The sequence below is a fragment of the Antechinus flavipes genome, chromosome 5 (genome assembly GCF_016432865.1).
Source record: "Antechinus flavipes isolate AdamAnt ecotype Samford, QLD, Australia chromosome 5, AdamAnt_v2, whole genome shotgun sequence".
In the NCBI taxonomy this organism is placed as follows: domain Eukaryota; kingdom Metazoa; phylum Chordata; class Mammalia; order Dasyuromorphia; family Dasyuridae; genus Antechinus; species Antechinus flavipes.
In genome coordinates, this window is record NC_067402.1 from 65,186,155 (window position 1) to 65,201,573 (window position 15,419).

Sequence of the window (15,419 nt, forward strand, 5' to 3'; positions counted from 1 at the left end):
CTTCCCCAGGCAGCCCCAGCCTTCTTCTCGGTGCCCTCCCCTAGCTGAAAAGTGGCCGGCTCTGGAAGCCTGACATAAATCGGACTCTCCAAGGGGCTGCTCCTTCCTTCCTGTGCGCAGCCGGAGGCTTGACATAAGTGCTGAGAAAATTTCCGAACACGCTCCTGGGCTCTTGGCGCTTTGTCCCTCTAGGGTGCGAGTGCCTCCGGGCACAATGTAGGTGGGCCTGACCACAAAAGGAAGCTCAAGTTCAGTGTCCTTCTATGAAAACAACAAAAGGAAGAAGCAAGGAAGAGACCAGTTCCAAGTGGTCCAGATGTGTGTAATCAAATCAACAGAGAGGGGATGGATAGAAGGAAGGGGGAGAGGAAGGAGGAAGGCGCTGGCGATTTTCCCTTTGTCTCCATGGTCAGTGGTTCATCTCCTTGCTGGATGCTCTGAAACTTGCCTCCTCTTCCTCAGTCCAGTTTCTCCAGAGACCGCTCCCAAAGGCCAAAGGGTGTTTTGCTTGAAAAATCAATCATATTTTCCTCAAGGCTTTTCCACGAGTCTGAACAACCTAACCTCAGATTCACCTTCAGGAATGAGAACTTGGCTCCCATACAAGTTGAAGAGCAAGCTCTCTAGAGAAGCCTCTGGAGGGCTCTGTGTAGGCTCATTTATGATGCTTTTAAACAACCATCCCTCTTCTTCAAGGTGCCTTGAGGGGCCACCCACACCCTTGGCCATGAATCTTTTGCATATGTGTCCTAAACCTCCCAACAACAAAGCCGCCCACTGGTTAGATGCGGATTGTGAGGCTTTGGAAGATCTAGAGAAAAAAAAAATTAGGGAAAGTTTAGGCTCAAACTCAAAGTTTGATGCTCGTATAGCATATAACATGTAAAAGGATGCCCAATTTCCAGGGTAGGTCTTTAAGAATTGACCACCCTTGGTTGAAGGTATTCCAAGGGTTCCTATCCACTCACAACACAATAAACAACTCCCCATTAATGTGTTCATCATTAATAATCAACCAGAAAATATAAGTAATTCAATGCAAAAGCATTTAATAAAATGGAATAGTAAAAAAAAAAATTAACAATAAGATATTTGCTCCATAAAACCAGGGCATACTACCCGACAAATAGATACACTATCTCTGGGAAGAGGGGGGTTGTGAAGGGAACATGCATGGAGATAGATAAGTAGAAAAATGGATGGTCAGGGCCTATGCAGGGAGGAACATACAGAGGAAACATTTGACCAAGCTTGGCACAAATGTGGAGGAATAGTTCATGCCTCTGACACTGAAGCTATAGAAGTCTTTCAATAATGGCATACAGCTCTGGCTGAGCTGATAATCTGCTGGTTTCCATTGTTCCCACTGACTCCATCAGCCACTTTTCCACTGGTCATGTCTTCCATCCAAGCATGAGCCCATTGGGCACATGGCAATGGAGCCTCTGAGTCCAGCTGAAATTCTTAGGTACAATGCCTGAGAAAAGTGATCTCTTTTTAGTTCAAATACTAGAGGCTTTAGTTAGAAGATCAATGACAATTCTTGGGGAGTGGGAATTGGGGCAGATTTTTTTTTGGCTTTTCTTTTCCTTCCACAAATCCATTTTTCAATAAAAGATTTTTGGTTCCAGATTTAAGCTCTTTCAAACATAGAACAAATTCCTTTCAGTTAAATAAGGTTTAATCTTTTCTTTGGACTAAACTTTCTTTAACATCTGAAGTCTGCATGCATCTTCAATCTCCAAGAACTACCAAAAAGTATTGAGAGTTGAGGTTCCCTAGTTTTCCAACATTCTTTGTAGCTCCTTGAGTAGGAAGGAGTATTGCAGCATAAAAACAAAATTAAAACCTGGTGTCAGAATTATTGTTTCTCCTACTATTCATATTCCTGACCTTTCATATACAGATTGAGCTGACCAAGCCCTAAAAGTTGCAATAACACCTTTACTCTTAGAAAGTAAGTTCCTTCCAAGGTTTTGCAAGAGTCAATGGTGCAGTGAATAAAGCATCAGCCCTGAAGTTAGGAAGACCTGAGTTCAAATCTGTCCTCAGACACTTAACATTTCCTGGCTGTGTGACCCTGGGCAAGTCACTTAACCCCAATTGCCTCGGGGGGGGGGGAGTCTCTGGTGAAAAATTATTCTTGCATATGTTTTGAAAATAAAAGTTTCAATATAAAAGTAAGTTCCTTGAAGATAGGAAATTGTTTTTCCATAGTTTCAGTCCTGTCCTAGTCTTTGTGATACCAGTTGGAGGTTTCTAAGCAAAGATTCTGGAGTGGTTTGCTATTTCTTTGTCCAGCTCATTTTACAGATAAGGAGACTGAGGCAAACAAATCAAATGACTTGACCAGTGTCACATAGTTACTGAATTTATGAAGATGAGTCTTCCTGATTACAAAGCCAATCCACTGTGTCTTCTAGCTGCCTTGGAGATAGGAAAGCATCTTATTATTCTTTTGAAATTTAGCACATACTTTTGTCTTGAAGTTTTCTCTAATCATTTTGGATTTCAGGCCAATCTTGATTTTGTAAATAGAAGATAATAGAGCAAAAGGAGAAAGAATAAATGGGAGAAGACAAAATTAGCAATAGTAATTGTAAAAAAAATTTTTTCGAAGCAAATTTCTCTGAACATTTCCCTGAAATTACTGTTCTCTGGAAAATGATGAGCAGGATGCTTTCAGGGAAAAAAAAACCCAAACCTGGAAAGTCTTTCATGAACAAAGTGAAATATACTGTATACAAAGGAATAGCAATGTTCTGGGATGACCAGCTGTAAATTACTTTGTTATTCTCAGTAGTACAATCATCCACACCTATTCTGAAGGAAAATCCTATTCATATCCAGAAAGGGAAATGATTGAGTCTGAATATAAATTGAAGCATTCTCTATTACTCTTTCTATCTCTCTATTTTTAACTTAATTTTTCTTGAGGGTTTTTATTTTCATTAGAATGGGAAATCTTTGTTTTCTTTCACAACTTGACTTTTATGGAAATGTTTTACATAACTTCACATGTGGTTTCTTAATTGTGGGTGGGAATAAGGGAGATAACCTAGAACTCAAATTTCTTAAAAAATAAATGCAAAGAAATTTATTTTGAATGTAACTGAGAAAAATATTAAATAAATAAAATAAATTAATATATAAAAACGTAAAATTTAAAAAGCAACTAGAAGATAGATGGATGGGTAGATAGACTAATGGACAAATAAATAATTCAATGAACAAAAATAAAGTGTATTTTAAATAATATTTGCAAAAGGAGTAACTTTGTTCAGACAAAATATCCAATTTTGGAATCCAGAGAACAGTCCCTGGTCCCTAAGTTACAAAGTGAAAAACAGAAATCAGACCAGTTTAGACAAGTACTCCAATCTTCAATCATCAACCATGTTTCCAAATCTGGGGTCCAGCACTAATAGTATCTGGACAGAAACTTAGTTCCTAATTATTGTTTTTTCTTTAAAATGTTGAATTAGTCAGGGAGTCACCTCACTCCCAAATGCCAGAAATGAAGACCTTAGTGAATACAAATCACTTATGTTTTTGTTCCTCTTGTAGAGAAGAAATTTAAGATTTGCTCAGTTATATTTCAGGTGAGTATATGTATGCATATGTATATGTATACTCATATGAATATAGTATGTAAATAATTTATGGATATTTATTCTTATGCTTAGGAATAAACTTCTTTCCAAAAAAAAAAAAATAGGTCTTCATGCTGGGAATTGTGATACACCTAATACAAGATTCATTAAATGAACTTTTAGTTCAAAGAATTGAAATATTAGCATTTATGTCAAGCTATAGATTCATTTCAGTTCCCTAGATGATCTTAAAGATGCAGAAGTTAGGGGTTTGAACTTATTCTGAGAGAAATCATAAACCTCCAACCCATAACTGAATTAGGAATCTTATCATCTCTATTGTATAGCAACTAATTCCAGCAAGAGGAAATCCTCATATACTGTAACATATTTAACATATATAGGACTGCTTGCCATCTAGGGAAGGGAGTGGAGGGAGGGAGAAGAAAAATCAGAACAGAAGCGAGTGCAAGGGATAATGTTGTAAAAAAAAATTACCCTGGCATGAATTCTTTCAATAAAAAGTTATTATAAAATAAAATTAAAAAAAAAAAGAGAAATCGTCAGTACCCTTCCCCAAAATACAGTGCCAGGCAGTGTGGAAAAGCATTCCTATCAATTTTATGTATGGACTACACAAACAACTGAAAATAATATGATCAAAAGACAAGTTTCCTCAGATTAAAAATGAATTCCCAAAGCAGGAGATTTCTGATGTGAGAATGGGTACAGACAGAATTCTGTCTTCAATGATAAAATCCATCTACAACCTCCATTTTGAGAACTAATGTCTCGCTTGAGTAGACAAAAGGTTTTGCATCTCATACTATGTTGTATTCTGCCTCCAAGTTAGAAGTCATTGTGAGAGCTGAGAACCATAAATTAGGAATATGGAGGCAAGAACTGCACAGGGAGCCCTCTAAGAAGGAAAAAAATAGTTCAGGATTGACTTTACAAAAGTCAAAAACCAATCACAAGAAACCCTGAACTCCTGAAAGCTGACTCTGAAATCCAAATTTCTCAGATTTAATGTGGTTGCTTAAGTATAATACATTTTGCATATTGCAGCTTAAATCTCCAAGGATATAATATTCTCTTTTTACAGACAATACACAAGTTACCGATTCAATAACAAAATCATGTAAGACAGAAGAGAAATATAAATAGCAAGAGAGCTCTACATAAAATCTTTGGAGTTGATTTCTCTCACCTTCAGCCATAGCCTTCTAACTTCCTAAACAGGATTTCAGCTTCCTAGATTTCTCTTTTATATAGTTATGAGTATTTCCTCCTCAGTAGATCATGGCCCATAAATATCTCCAAACAAAGTGGCAGAGAGGCAAAATTTGGTATGATTGACATCAAACTTCCAAACAGTTAATGATCCCAAAGTGGAATAGACCATTTAAGCAAATTCTATCCTTCCTCCATCAGTGGTCTTCAGAAAAAAAATCTGGGTAACTATTGGTGGTAATCTGTGGTTGAGGGAGATGATCACACGATTACAGGTTGTCAAGAAGAATTTAAATGGGGTCATGAAGAGTCACACAGCACTCAGTGTTGAAATGACATAACAAACAATAGATGATACTAGGTGATTTCTGAGGACCCTTCCCACCTAAATATTCCTGAGATGCTGGGGCACTTGCTTGTTTATCATTCCCAAAGTTTCCAGATAAGAGTTCATCAATCCATATAGATATTACACCATGGCAATAAAATCTTGAGCTAATTTTTAAACCAGTGAATCTGCATAGTAATCATATTTTGCCAAGTGCTTTTATTTATATTATTACATTTAACCTTCAGCTAATCTTGTAAGGTAGGTATCAATAACAGACTTCTTCAATGAAGAAATTAATATAATAAAAATGGTAAAAAATACATATTTGTTGATTTGACTCAATTATTTGACATTAATCTAGATTAATGATTTCCCCAAAGCATAGATCTGATCATGTCACATACTCCATCTACCCCTCAAACACCAGTGCCTTCCTATTTCTTTTAGTATCAAACATAAAATCCTCTTTTTGATGTTCAAAACCCTTCATTATCTACCCTTCTTCTACCTTTCCATTCTTCTTACACATTACTCCCCATCATGTACTCTTTAATCGAATGACACCGGCCTCCTGGCTGTTCCACAAACAATATATTCCATCTTCCAACCTGGCTAACTAAATGCCTTCCTTCTCTTAATTAAAAAAAAAGTTTTCCATATATAGCTTGTTTGCACATATTTATTTGCTTCATCTCACTTTACTTGTTTGCTTTTGCCTTTATTCATTTATACATATGTTTGCCTCTTTCCCCTTATTTATTTTCTTCCTCCTACTCTTACTTGTTTGTTCATATTTGTTTGCTTCTCCCTCCCCTTATTTGTTGACATATATTTGTTTGCTTTTCCTCCCTTTACTTGTTTGCTTCCTCCTTTATTCATTTGGGCATATTTGCTTTCCTTCCTTTATTTTCCCCCTCACCTTATTTGTTTGCAATATTTATTTGCCTTTCCTCCCTTAACTTGTTTGTTTCCCCCTTCTTCATTTGTACATATTTGTTTGCTTTTCCCTCCCCTTAGTTATTTGCTTCCTTCATCCTTATTTGTTTGTACATATTTGTTTTCTTTTCCCCTTCTTATTTGATGGTGAGCTTCCTGAGGGAAAGAAGTCTTTCTCTTCCTTGGATCCCTACTACTTAGTACAATTTCTGGCTCAAAATAGGGGCTTAATAAATATTTATTGACTCTGACTAAATTGACAGGTTTAAAACATGAGGCCCTCTCTTATCCCACCATCGGCCAAGGGGTCTTTAATCTTCTTATTCTTGAAACTAACTTGTGTATTTGTGTCTGTCTTATATTGTCTAAGTAGAAATTAAGTTCCCTAAATAGGAACTATGTTTACTAGCATGTGATGTAGCAACCAGAATGCAATTTGTCTAAAATGAATAGTTGTTATATTATTTGCAGAGTAAATTATTGGCAGACCCTGTGCTAGGAATCAGGTCTCCTGATTGCCAATTCATTACATTTCCACTATGCCATACAAAATATTTTACAGTTGAATATTCTATGAGAGAACATAACAAGAGTTAAAACTTATTTCATAAGAACACTTCCTAAAATAGCTACTTTGGGGATTGGCAAAACTGACCCAGATTAGGGTTTCTTCCAGATCTCTAGATCTTTTTCTTTCATGTTCTGGCCTTTGGAATTTTTAAAAAATATTTCCTCCCCACTCCTCCCCCCTGCTTCTTTATTTTAAACCAGCAAGTAAGCTTTCCAAGGGAAATTCAATTAATTTTTTTTTTCCTAAAAGGAGGCCTGAATGAAGTATATGATATAGAGTATCTTTTATTAAGTAATTCTTACCAACACAATTTGGATTTCTAGGAGAAATGAGATTTTGAATTTAGTCAAGGGACAAGAAGTCAAAATGTAGATGCTATTCCAATGATCTCCAGTTTGGTTCCTATATTCCTATATTACAAATGAATTTCCTATTTTTAGCCACAAGTTTTCATAGATTTATAGATTGTTAGAGCTGGAAGAGATCCTAGAACTTTAATCCAATTTCCTCATTTTACAGATGAGGAAACTGAGTCCTGGAGACATGTGAATTGCTTACATAAGGCAAACAGCTACTATTCTTCAAAACTGAAACTCAAGTCCCAACTTTTGGCTTCTTAACAAAGTATTCTTTTCACTGAAATCTGCAATGGAATAAAGGCCACAAAAGGGTCCCAAGAGAGAAGCCCATCAAGGTCATCCTTGTAAATTAGTTCAATCATCTTTCAGTCAATGACCATTATCACCAATTATACAAATTCAATGAAAATATGGTAAACACCAACTCTCCTCCAAATACTGTTCTAAGTTTTGGGTATATAAAGACAAAATCTGCCCTCTAGATACGTATATTCTACTATGGGGACAATAATAAAGATAAATCCAAAGTAGGGAGTGAAATTAATTAAATCAATCATTCAATAAACATTTATTAAGCCCTTACTATATTTCAGGTAATAAACAGTCTCTGCTCTCAAGGATGTTTCAGGGTCACAGACCAAAAATGAAGATAATAAATAACTAGATGTATTCATCAGTATGTTCATTGGGCAGGGAAGAGATAGATCCAAACCAGGTAGATCCTCTTAATTTGCACGTCTGTTCAGAGAACATTTTTATACCACTTCTCTTTTGGAAGCCAACCAAACATTAGCAAAAAAATGTAGGGGGAAGGGAAGCATTCTTCTCCAATTCTCTCCTCCAGGGCCTCTCATCAGGATTGTTTCTCATGGCAACATTTACATCACCATTCTGTTATCAGAAATTCAGAAGGTTAGAAGTCACTTTAAGTGTGGAAGGAAGGGAATAAAATGGATCAATTCCAGAAGATAATACTTGGCTTTGTGCCTTGAATGGAATAAGATTCAGGAGGAAAGCTTGGGTGGTAGACAGGTTTAAAACATGAGTCCAGTTTTTCCTGGGAATATAAACTATTCTCATTGAGTAAATGAACACATTCAGATAACAAAGACAGCAGTCAATGCTTTATATAGTATTTGTTACTGATCTGTGGTCTAGTGTCCTCAGAGAATGTGTTTATTTCCCAGACTATTAGATTTATACCAAAGGATAATATGAATTTCTGGGGCATCTGTCTAAAGGAAATGAAAGGATAGGAAATTGAAGCACTTTCTAACAGAACATTTCATAGAATCACAGAAACAGAGTTGGAAGAGACTCCAAAGATCATATAGTGTAACTCATATCTAGAAGAGAAATACCTTCTACAGCATCTCTCCTCCCCTTTGACGCAGAGCTTCCATATCAAAACTCTCAGTAAATGGAAAAACTCACTATTTATGCCACAACCCAGTGCACTTCTAGACAACTCAGATTTTAACATTATCTTTCTGTTGAGCGGATATTTGTTTCTGTAATTTGCATCCAGGGAGCCTAGTTTTGCCTTCAGAAGCCAAATAATAGTAGCCCCTCTTCCTTGGGTTAAGCTCTCAGATATTCAAATATTTCAGATATTCAGCTATAATATACTCAGCTACCCTCCTGAAGTTTTCTTCTTCTTAGACTAAACATATCCAGTTTCCTTAATTAATCTTTATATGTTATATCTTTAACTGTCCTTATTCTGGTCTCTTTGGCTCCAGGTGCCCATGCCCTTCATTAAGTGTGGTTCCAGAGGCAATGAGACATCATCTGGAACTTGTAGTTGAGCTGCCATTTCATGACAAACCAGCATCTTTCATGCTGCTAAGGATTGATCTATCCCATAACTCCATATTTATCATTTGTACCCTCTGGCAGCTAGATGGTTCAGTGGATAGAGTGCCAGACCTGGAATCAAGAATATTTATCTTCATGAATTCTAATCTGGCCCCAGATTCTTTCTAGCTGTGACTCTGGGCAAGTCACTTAACTTTTTTTTTGCCTCAGTTTCCTTATCTGTAAATGACCTGGAGAAGTAAAATGGCCAACCACTCCAGTATCTTTGCCCAGAAAACCACAAATGTGGTCACAAATTGGACAGATAGAATTGAAGTGACTAGTTAGACTAGCCAAAACCTGATCCTCTCTTCACACATCCTAAGGCTGCCTACCATGAAAACCAGCTGGGGCTCTTGCCTAGCAGAGATTGCATCTGGGCTTGGCCAGGTGAGACTGGAGAGTCCATCACTTATTTGAGTTTCAGTTCCCTCATTTGAAAATATGGGAATAATTATACTGTCTTACTGTAGAAAATGAGAAAAACCTGTCAGAACTAATTTGTTAATTTCTCATGCTTACAATGTACGTTTAAATCATTCTCAAAGACTTTCCAAAGATGAGAAACCATACACAAAGATTAGTAGCATCTTTTTGATTATTTTTTTCCCTTAGGAGGAATTGGGGCCAGGGGAATGCAAAGGTAATAACAGTACCATCTATAATGTCTCCTATTCTTTTGGAAGCTTCTTCAATTTGAGATTCTATACTAGATCTTACTTTTTAATTATTTCCTCCTGCTTCTCCCCCTGTCCTTTGAACACTCCTTCTCCATCTTCTTTGTTTAATCATCCATATTACATCCTCTAAATGTGGGTGTTCCCCAAAACTGTCCTGGGCTCTCTTCTCACTCCTTATTCTTTCTAGATGACTTCATCAGTTCCTTGAATAAATTACCATCTCTATGAGGAGGATTTACAGATTATGTATCTCTGTCCTGAGCTTTATTCTTATGCATACAACTGCCCATTGGAGATTTTAAGCTATGTCCTAGAGATATTTCAAACTGAGTGAATTGGGGCAGCTAGATGGCACAATGAACAGAACAGCAGCACAAGTCCTGGAGTCAGAGGACTGAGTTCAAATTTAGCCTCAGAAACTTAACATTTATTGAATGTATGTCACTAAGCAAGTCACTCAACCCCTCCCAATTTCCTCTCAAAATCCCCAAATTGAATAAATCCAAAACAATTTATCTTTTGTCCCAAATTCACCCTTTCCCCAAACTTCCCTATTTCTGTTGAAAGCACCATCCTCATCCCAGTTTCTCTGAAGACACAAATTCAAATCCAGCTTCAGACATATCAGGGGACTAGTCATTTAATTTTTACCTGCCTCAGTTTCTTCACCTGTAAAATGGAGACAATAACAATGAGTACCTTCCACAGTTGAAGGTTGTGAAGAAGAAATGATGTAATATTTGTAAAGCATTTTGCAAACTTAAAAGTGCCATATAAATACTATCATCATCATGATCATCATCATTGTCCACTCTGTATCGTGTATATCCCTATTTATTTACATATAGTCTCCACATTAGAGTGTAAGGTCTTTGTATATAAATGCTATTTTTTGCCTTTCTTTGTATCCTAGTGTTTAGCACAGAACCTGGCATACAATAGGCATTTCATAAATGCTTTACTGATTGATTGGATGATGGTTGACATCTTTACCAGTAGAGGGAGCAACTACAAATCTAATAAAGGACCAACGAAAAAAAATCTGTCTCCCTTCTTGCACAGGGATGTCATAAGAATCAAATGACATAAGGGATGAGCTAAGAACTTGGTGGCTGTAGAATGTCATGCAGATATATTGGTGCCATCTTAAATTTCTAGCATCGTAGGGGTAGAATTGGTGGGAAACGCAGAAATCATTTAGTTCAACAAACTCATGTTATAGATGATGAAATCATCAAGATCAAGTGACTAATGCAAGGTCAGACCAATTGCCAAATCATGAAGATTTCCTAGCTAGAAATCCAGCATCAGCATCCATTCCGTCATCCACTAGTGTGCCATCTGAGCTAGAATTTCTTCCTCAGCCTTCCCCATTTCTTTCTTTTTGGACTTTGCTTCTCTATTCATTCAATTCTTCCCAGCTAAAAACTAGACTTCATTTTTCTCTGCTTTAATAAATATACAAAATTATTTCTGCCAGTGTCCAAAAACATCAATCCCAGAATTTTATTTTTTAATGATCTGCTTTAAGCAAAATATATGTATACCCTTTCCTTTATTTCTCCTATGATACCTCATAAACTCAAACATTTACTCATCTATTAATTTATTGACCAAGATTAAATACATCTCTTTAATTTAGAGTATATTTTAAAATGGATTATAAATTTTCTTTAATCACTTCAAATATGAATCCAGGTATAATCTCCTTGTTGTTCAGTTCTTTAGTCATATTCAACTCTTAATGAACCAGAGCATTCCAGGTCCTTATGTCCTCCACTTTTAGCATGTCAATAATACTCATGGGGTTTTCTTGGCAAAGGTACTGGACTTTTCCTTCTTCTCTATTGGCTTACTTTTGTCAGAACTCTCCACTATGACCTGTTTTGGGTAACTTTGAATGGCATAACTTAGAGTTTCATTGAGCTACATAAGGCACCCCCCCCCAACCATGTCAAGGTGGGATCCAGGAAGGACCAGGTATAATTAAGGAAAGGGAAACTGTATTCTCAAACCACCCTTGGCAAGCCTAAATCAGAGATGTCCAGAGGCTGTAAATCTGGTAACTCAAATGTTTGGAAATATCAGGAATCTCAGGTTTTCAAATGCTTACTTACTTTTCAGAATCTAAGGGTTTAGCCAGAGAGCCCACATTATGGACATTTTCTTCTTCCAAGGTACAAGTGCATAAAGAGTTAACTTTCGATCTAAAAGGGGGGTAGATTCAAGTTCTACCTTTGGCACATACTGGCTATGTGATCCTGAACAAGCTCCTTAATCTCTCGCTGTCCCTAGGCAATTTTATAACTCTAAGCTGAATAGTTAATGAGTCTTTGTACTGGTTCTTCCCTATCCCAATAAAATCACACATTTTTAGAACTTCATCTTCACCAAAACGGTCCTTATATAATGTGTTAAAGATCACTGAGTCTGGAGTCTCTCTCAGATAGCTGTATGATCTTGGGCAAGTCACTTAAATAAAATCTATTTGCCTTAGTTTTTTCCCCTGTAAAATGGGTATGATGCCTACTTTCCAGGATTTCTGTGAAAGTCAAGTGAGATAGCCTAGCACAATGCCTGGGACATAGTAGGCACTTAATAAATACTTATTCTCTTCCCTTCTTTCCTCTACCCCTTATTATTCAGATGGTCTTGCTTGATATATAAGGAATCTGAGATTAAGTGATTTATCCAATATAGTTAGATAGTAGCAGAGCAAGAACTAGAATTCATCTCTTGACTCTTGGGTCTGAGTTTTATTATTATTATTATATTATACTGCCTCCCTGTGGAGGATCCAACAAAGAAAATCAATCAACCTTCTCAGTCTGGGGAGGGGGAAGCTCAAATCCAATTCCTTTTTTTTTTTTTTTTTTTTTTTTTAAATTTCTGCGCTCAGCTCCACAGGTTGCTCAATAGCCTTCTTTCTGTGCATTTTAGAGACCAGGATTTTCTGCAGAGCTCTATCTCTAAATGCATTGAATGTCAAACTTGCAACAGATCAAAAAAAAATGCCAAGCCATGTAAGATAATTTGGCCCAATGAGATTAAAAATGATTCCAGGGCAGCAGCCAACATATGTATGTTATTTAAAAACATCAAAATTCCCAGCTGGAATCTTATAATGCTATGATCTCTCAAAGCCTCAGACAGGCCCGTGATCCTACTGGGAGATGAATGAAAAGAGTCCTTGTTGCCAACAGGCTGAAAAATGCAACATCTGATATGGAGATGACGGATCAATCGACCTTCAACCCAAGTTCAGTCCATTCATGGCCAGGTCCCGTGAGAAGCCCCCTTTTGTGGAAGGAACACCTGCCGAAGGAAGCCTTCCTCCCATGCTGGGAGTGGGTGGGGGAGGACACAAAGGCTTTGGAAAGAATTAACTTTACATGCTATCTCATCACAAGCTTTAGCTTTTTTTGAAAAACTCATAACAAATGCACACAACTCACTAGAGCTTCCTGTGAGTGCCAGACAGTTAATATTAATCACCCTGGAGGCCAATATGATGCCCAGATGGAATAATAGTTTTTCTCAGTACTTGGAAAGAAGGGAAGCTTGGAGGAAAACATAACATTCACTTTAGCGAGAGCAAACACACAGACTGGAAAAAATCAGACCGAACAGCTTTTCAACATCCATATTATACTTACTTTGGCCAAGCCATACAGAATCTATATCATCTTTTTCCTATAAGCTTTCATATTCACAACTCAAGCTGTATTAATATTACTTCCTTGTTCAACTGAGAACCAGTGTGCTTAGAATAGCCACTAATATTATCCCTTTTTAAATTATCCTTGGTTCGTTTATTGTGAAGTAATGATTTATAGTAGAGAAGAGTCCAGAGCAGGGCTTCTTAACATAATTGGTTTCCTTCATAATCCCCTAGATTTTTTTCTTGCATTAGAGAACATTATTCTAAGTAGGGATCCACAGACATCACCGGACTGCCAAAGAGTTCATGTCATAAAACATGTTAAAAACTCCTAGTCTGTTGAGATGGAAAATGCCATCTGCATCCAGAGAGAAAACTATGGAGGTTGAATATGGATTAAAGCATAGTATTTTCACTTTTTTCTGGTTGTTTGATTTTTTTTCTCGTGATTTTTTCCCCTTTTGATCTGATTTTTTTTTTAACATGACAAATACTGAAATATGTTTAGAAGGATTATACATGTTTAACCAATGTGAGATTGCTTACGCTTCTGGGGAGGAAGAAAAAAATTATACTCAAAATCTTACAAAAATGAATATTGAAAACTATCTTTACATGTATTTAGAAATATAAAATACTATTGAGGAAAAAAAAAGATGTCCTGGTCTAGAAAGACTTGAGTTCATATCTTCACTTTGATACTTAATAATAAAATCCATGAGCAAAATATTTATCCTCTGGGTTACAGTTTCCTAATCTAATAAAATTTAAAAAATCTATTAAAAAATCTGGGGATAATATCAGTAATATTTACTGCAAGATCAAGTTGTTTAATCTATATAAAACTCCTTGCCAATTTTAAAGGTTCATATAAATAACAGATACTGTATTTGCTGCCTGTCTGTTTTTTCTGCCCTTCTCCCAACTTGAATCTTAATAGATGAAAACATTCACATGGGACAATGGATAGAATTCAGGATGTAGAGTCAGGATGAATTTATATCCTATCCCAGACACTTGCTGTGTGATCCTGAGCAAGTCACTTAACCCTTTTTTTCTCAGTTTTCTCATATGTAAAATGAGCTGGAGAAGGAAATAGCAATTCACTCCAATAACTTTGCCCCCCCCCAAAAAAAAAAACAACCAAATGCAATTATAGACACAAATGAAATTACTAAACAACAAATAAAATGCATTTATTATATATTTGAATTATATCTTGTAAAACTAACTATGGCCATCTGTATTGCAACTTGTTAAAATATTTTGGTTCCTTATAAAACTAAATTGTGGGGTGAAATTTTCTAACAAAATAAAAAAGGATATAAAGTTTCATTTACCTTAGAATTCTAGAGACAAAAAGAAACTTCAGTTTATCTAATTCAATGTCCTCAATTTTACTTCTTAAGGAAAGACTAACAGAATAATTTGATGTAAGTCTAGGATTAGACTTAGAATCTCAGGATTTTCCTACCACTCTCAGAAGTCAAAAAGGCCTAAGTTCAAATATGCACTCCAACACAACTTGTGTGACCCTGAATCAAGTTCCTTAACTGTAATGAGCCTCAGTGTCCCTCAGGTGAAAAGAAATAACTATATCTATAGAACCTACCTCATAAGGTTGTTATAAAGATCAAATAAGATCATGTAGGCAAACTATCCTTCAAACATTAAAAACTATTAAAGAAAGGCACTTTAGGCTAGTGAATAGAGATATGGTCTTATGTTAGGAAAACCTGCCTGTGATAACCCTACCCAGCACAGTTGTTTCTCTGTGTTGGTGGAGGAGTGCCCTCCCTGGAAGATCCCAGTATCAGTGAAATTACAATGGCAAACCAATGCTTTTCTCCATCATCTCCAGTGTCAAACATTGTACTATAATTTGGCTCAGGATTCTAAAGGGATGACCAAAAGTCAAAAGAACTGCTAACATCCTCTTAATGCTCCAAGAGTCAGGAGAAGCCATATTATAGAAAATGAAACTTTAGAAGAGGAAAATGACAGCTGCTCCTGTGCAGTAAAAGTCCATGAAAAAAATTTTCCAGTCTTACCTCTAGCAAACAAGAGATGACTGTGGATAAAACAGAAATCTGTGGAAACTCAAATCATAATAGATGGTAAAGAAAGTCCTTCATCTAAGGAACCTATCTGATAACTATGAAGTAATCAAGGAAGAAGTAGAAGGAGGTGGTGTGTGA

The 15,419-nt window shown here is 36.4% G+C and overlaps 1 pseudogene; it reads left to right on the forward strand.

Moving 5' to 3' along the window:
- The first annotated feature begins 727 nt into the window (after positions 1 to 727).
- LOC127538548 (RWD domain-containing protein 4-like) overlaps positions 728 to 15,419 on the forward strand; it is a 79,583-nt pseudogene continuing 64,891 nt past the window's right edge.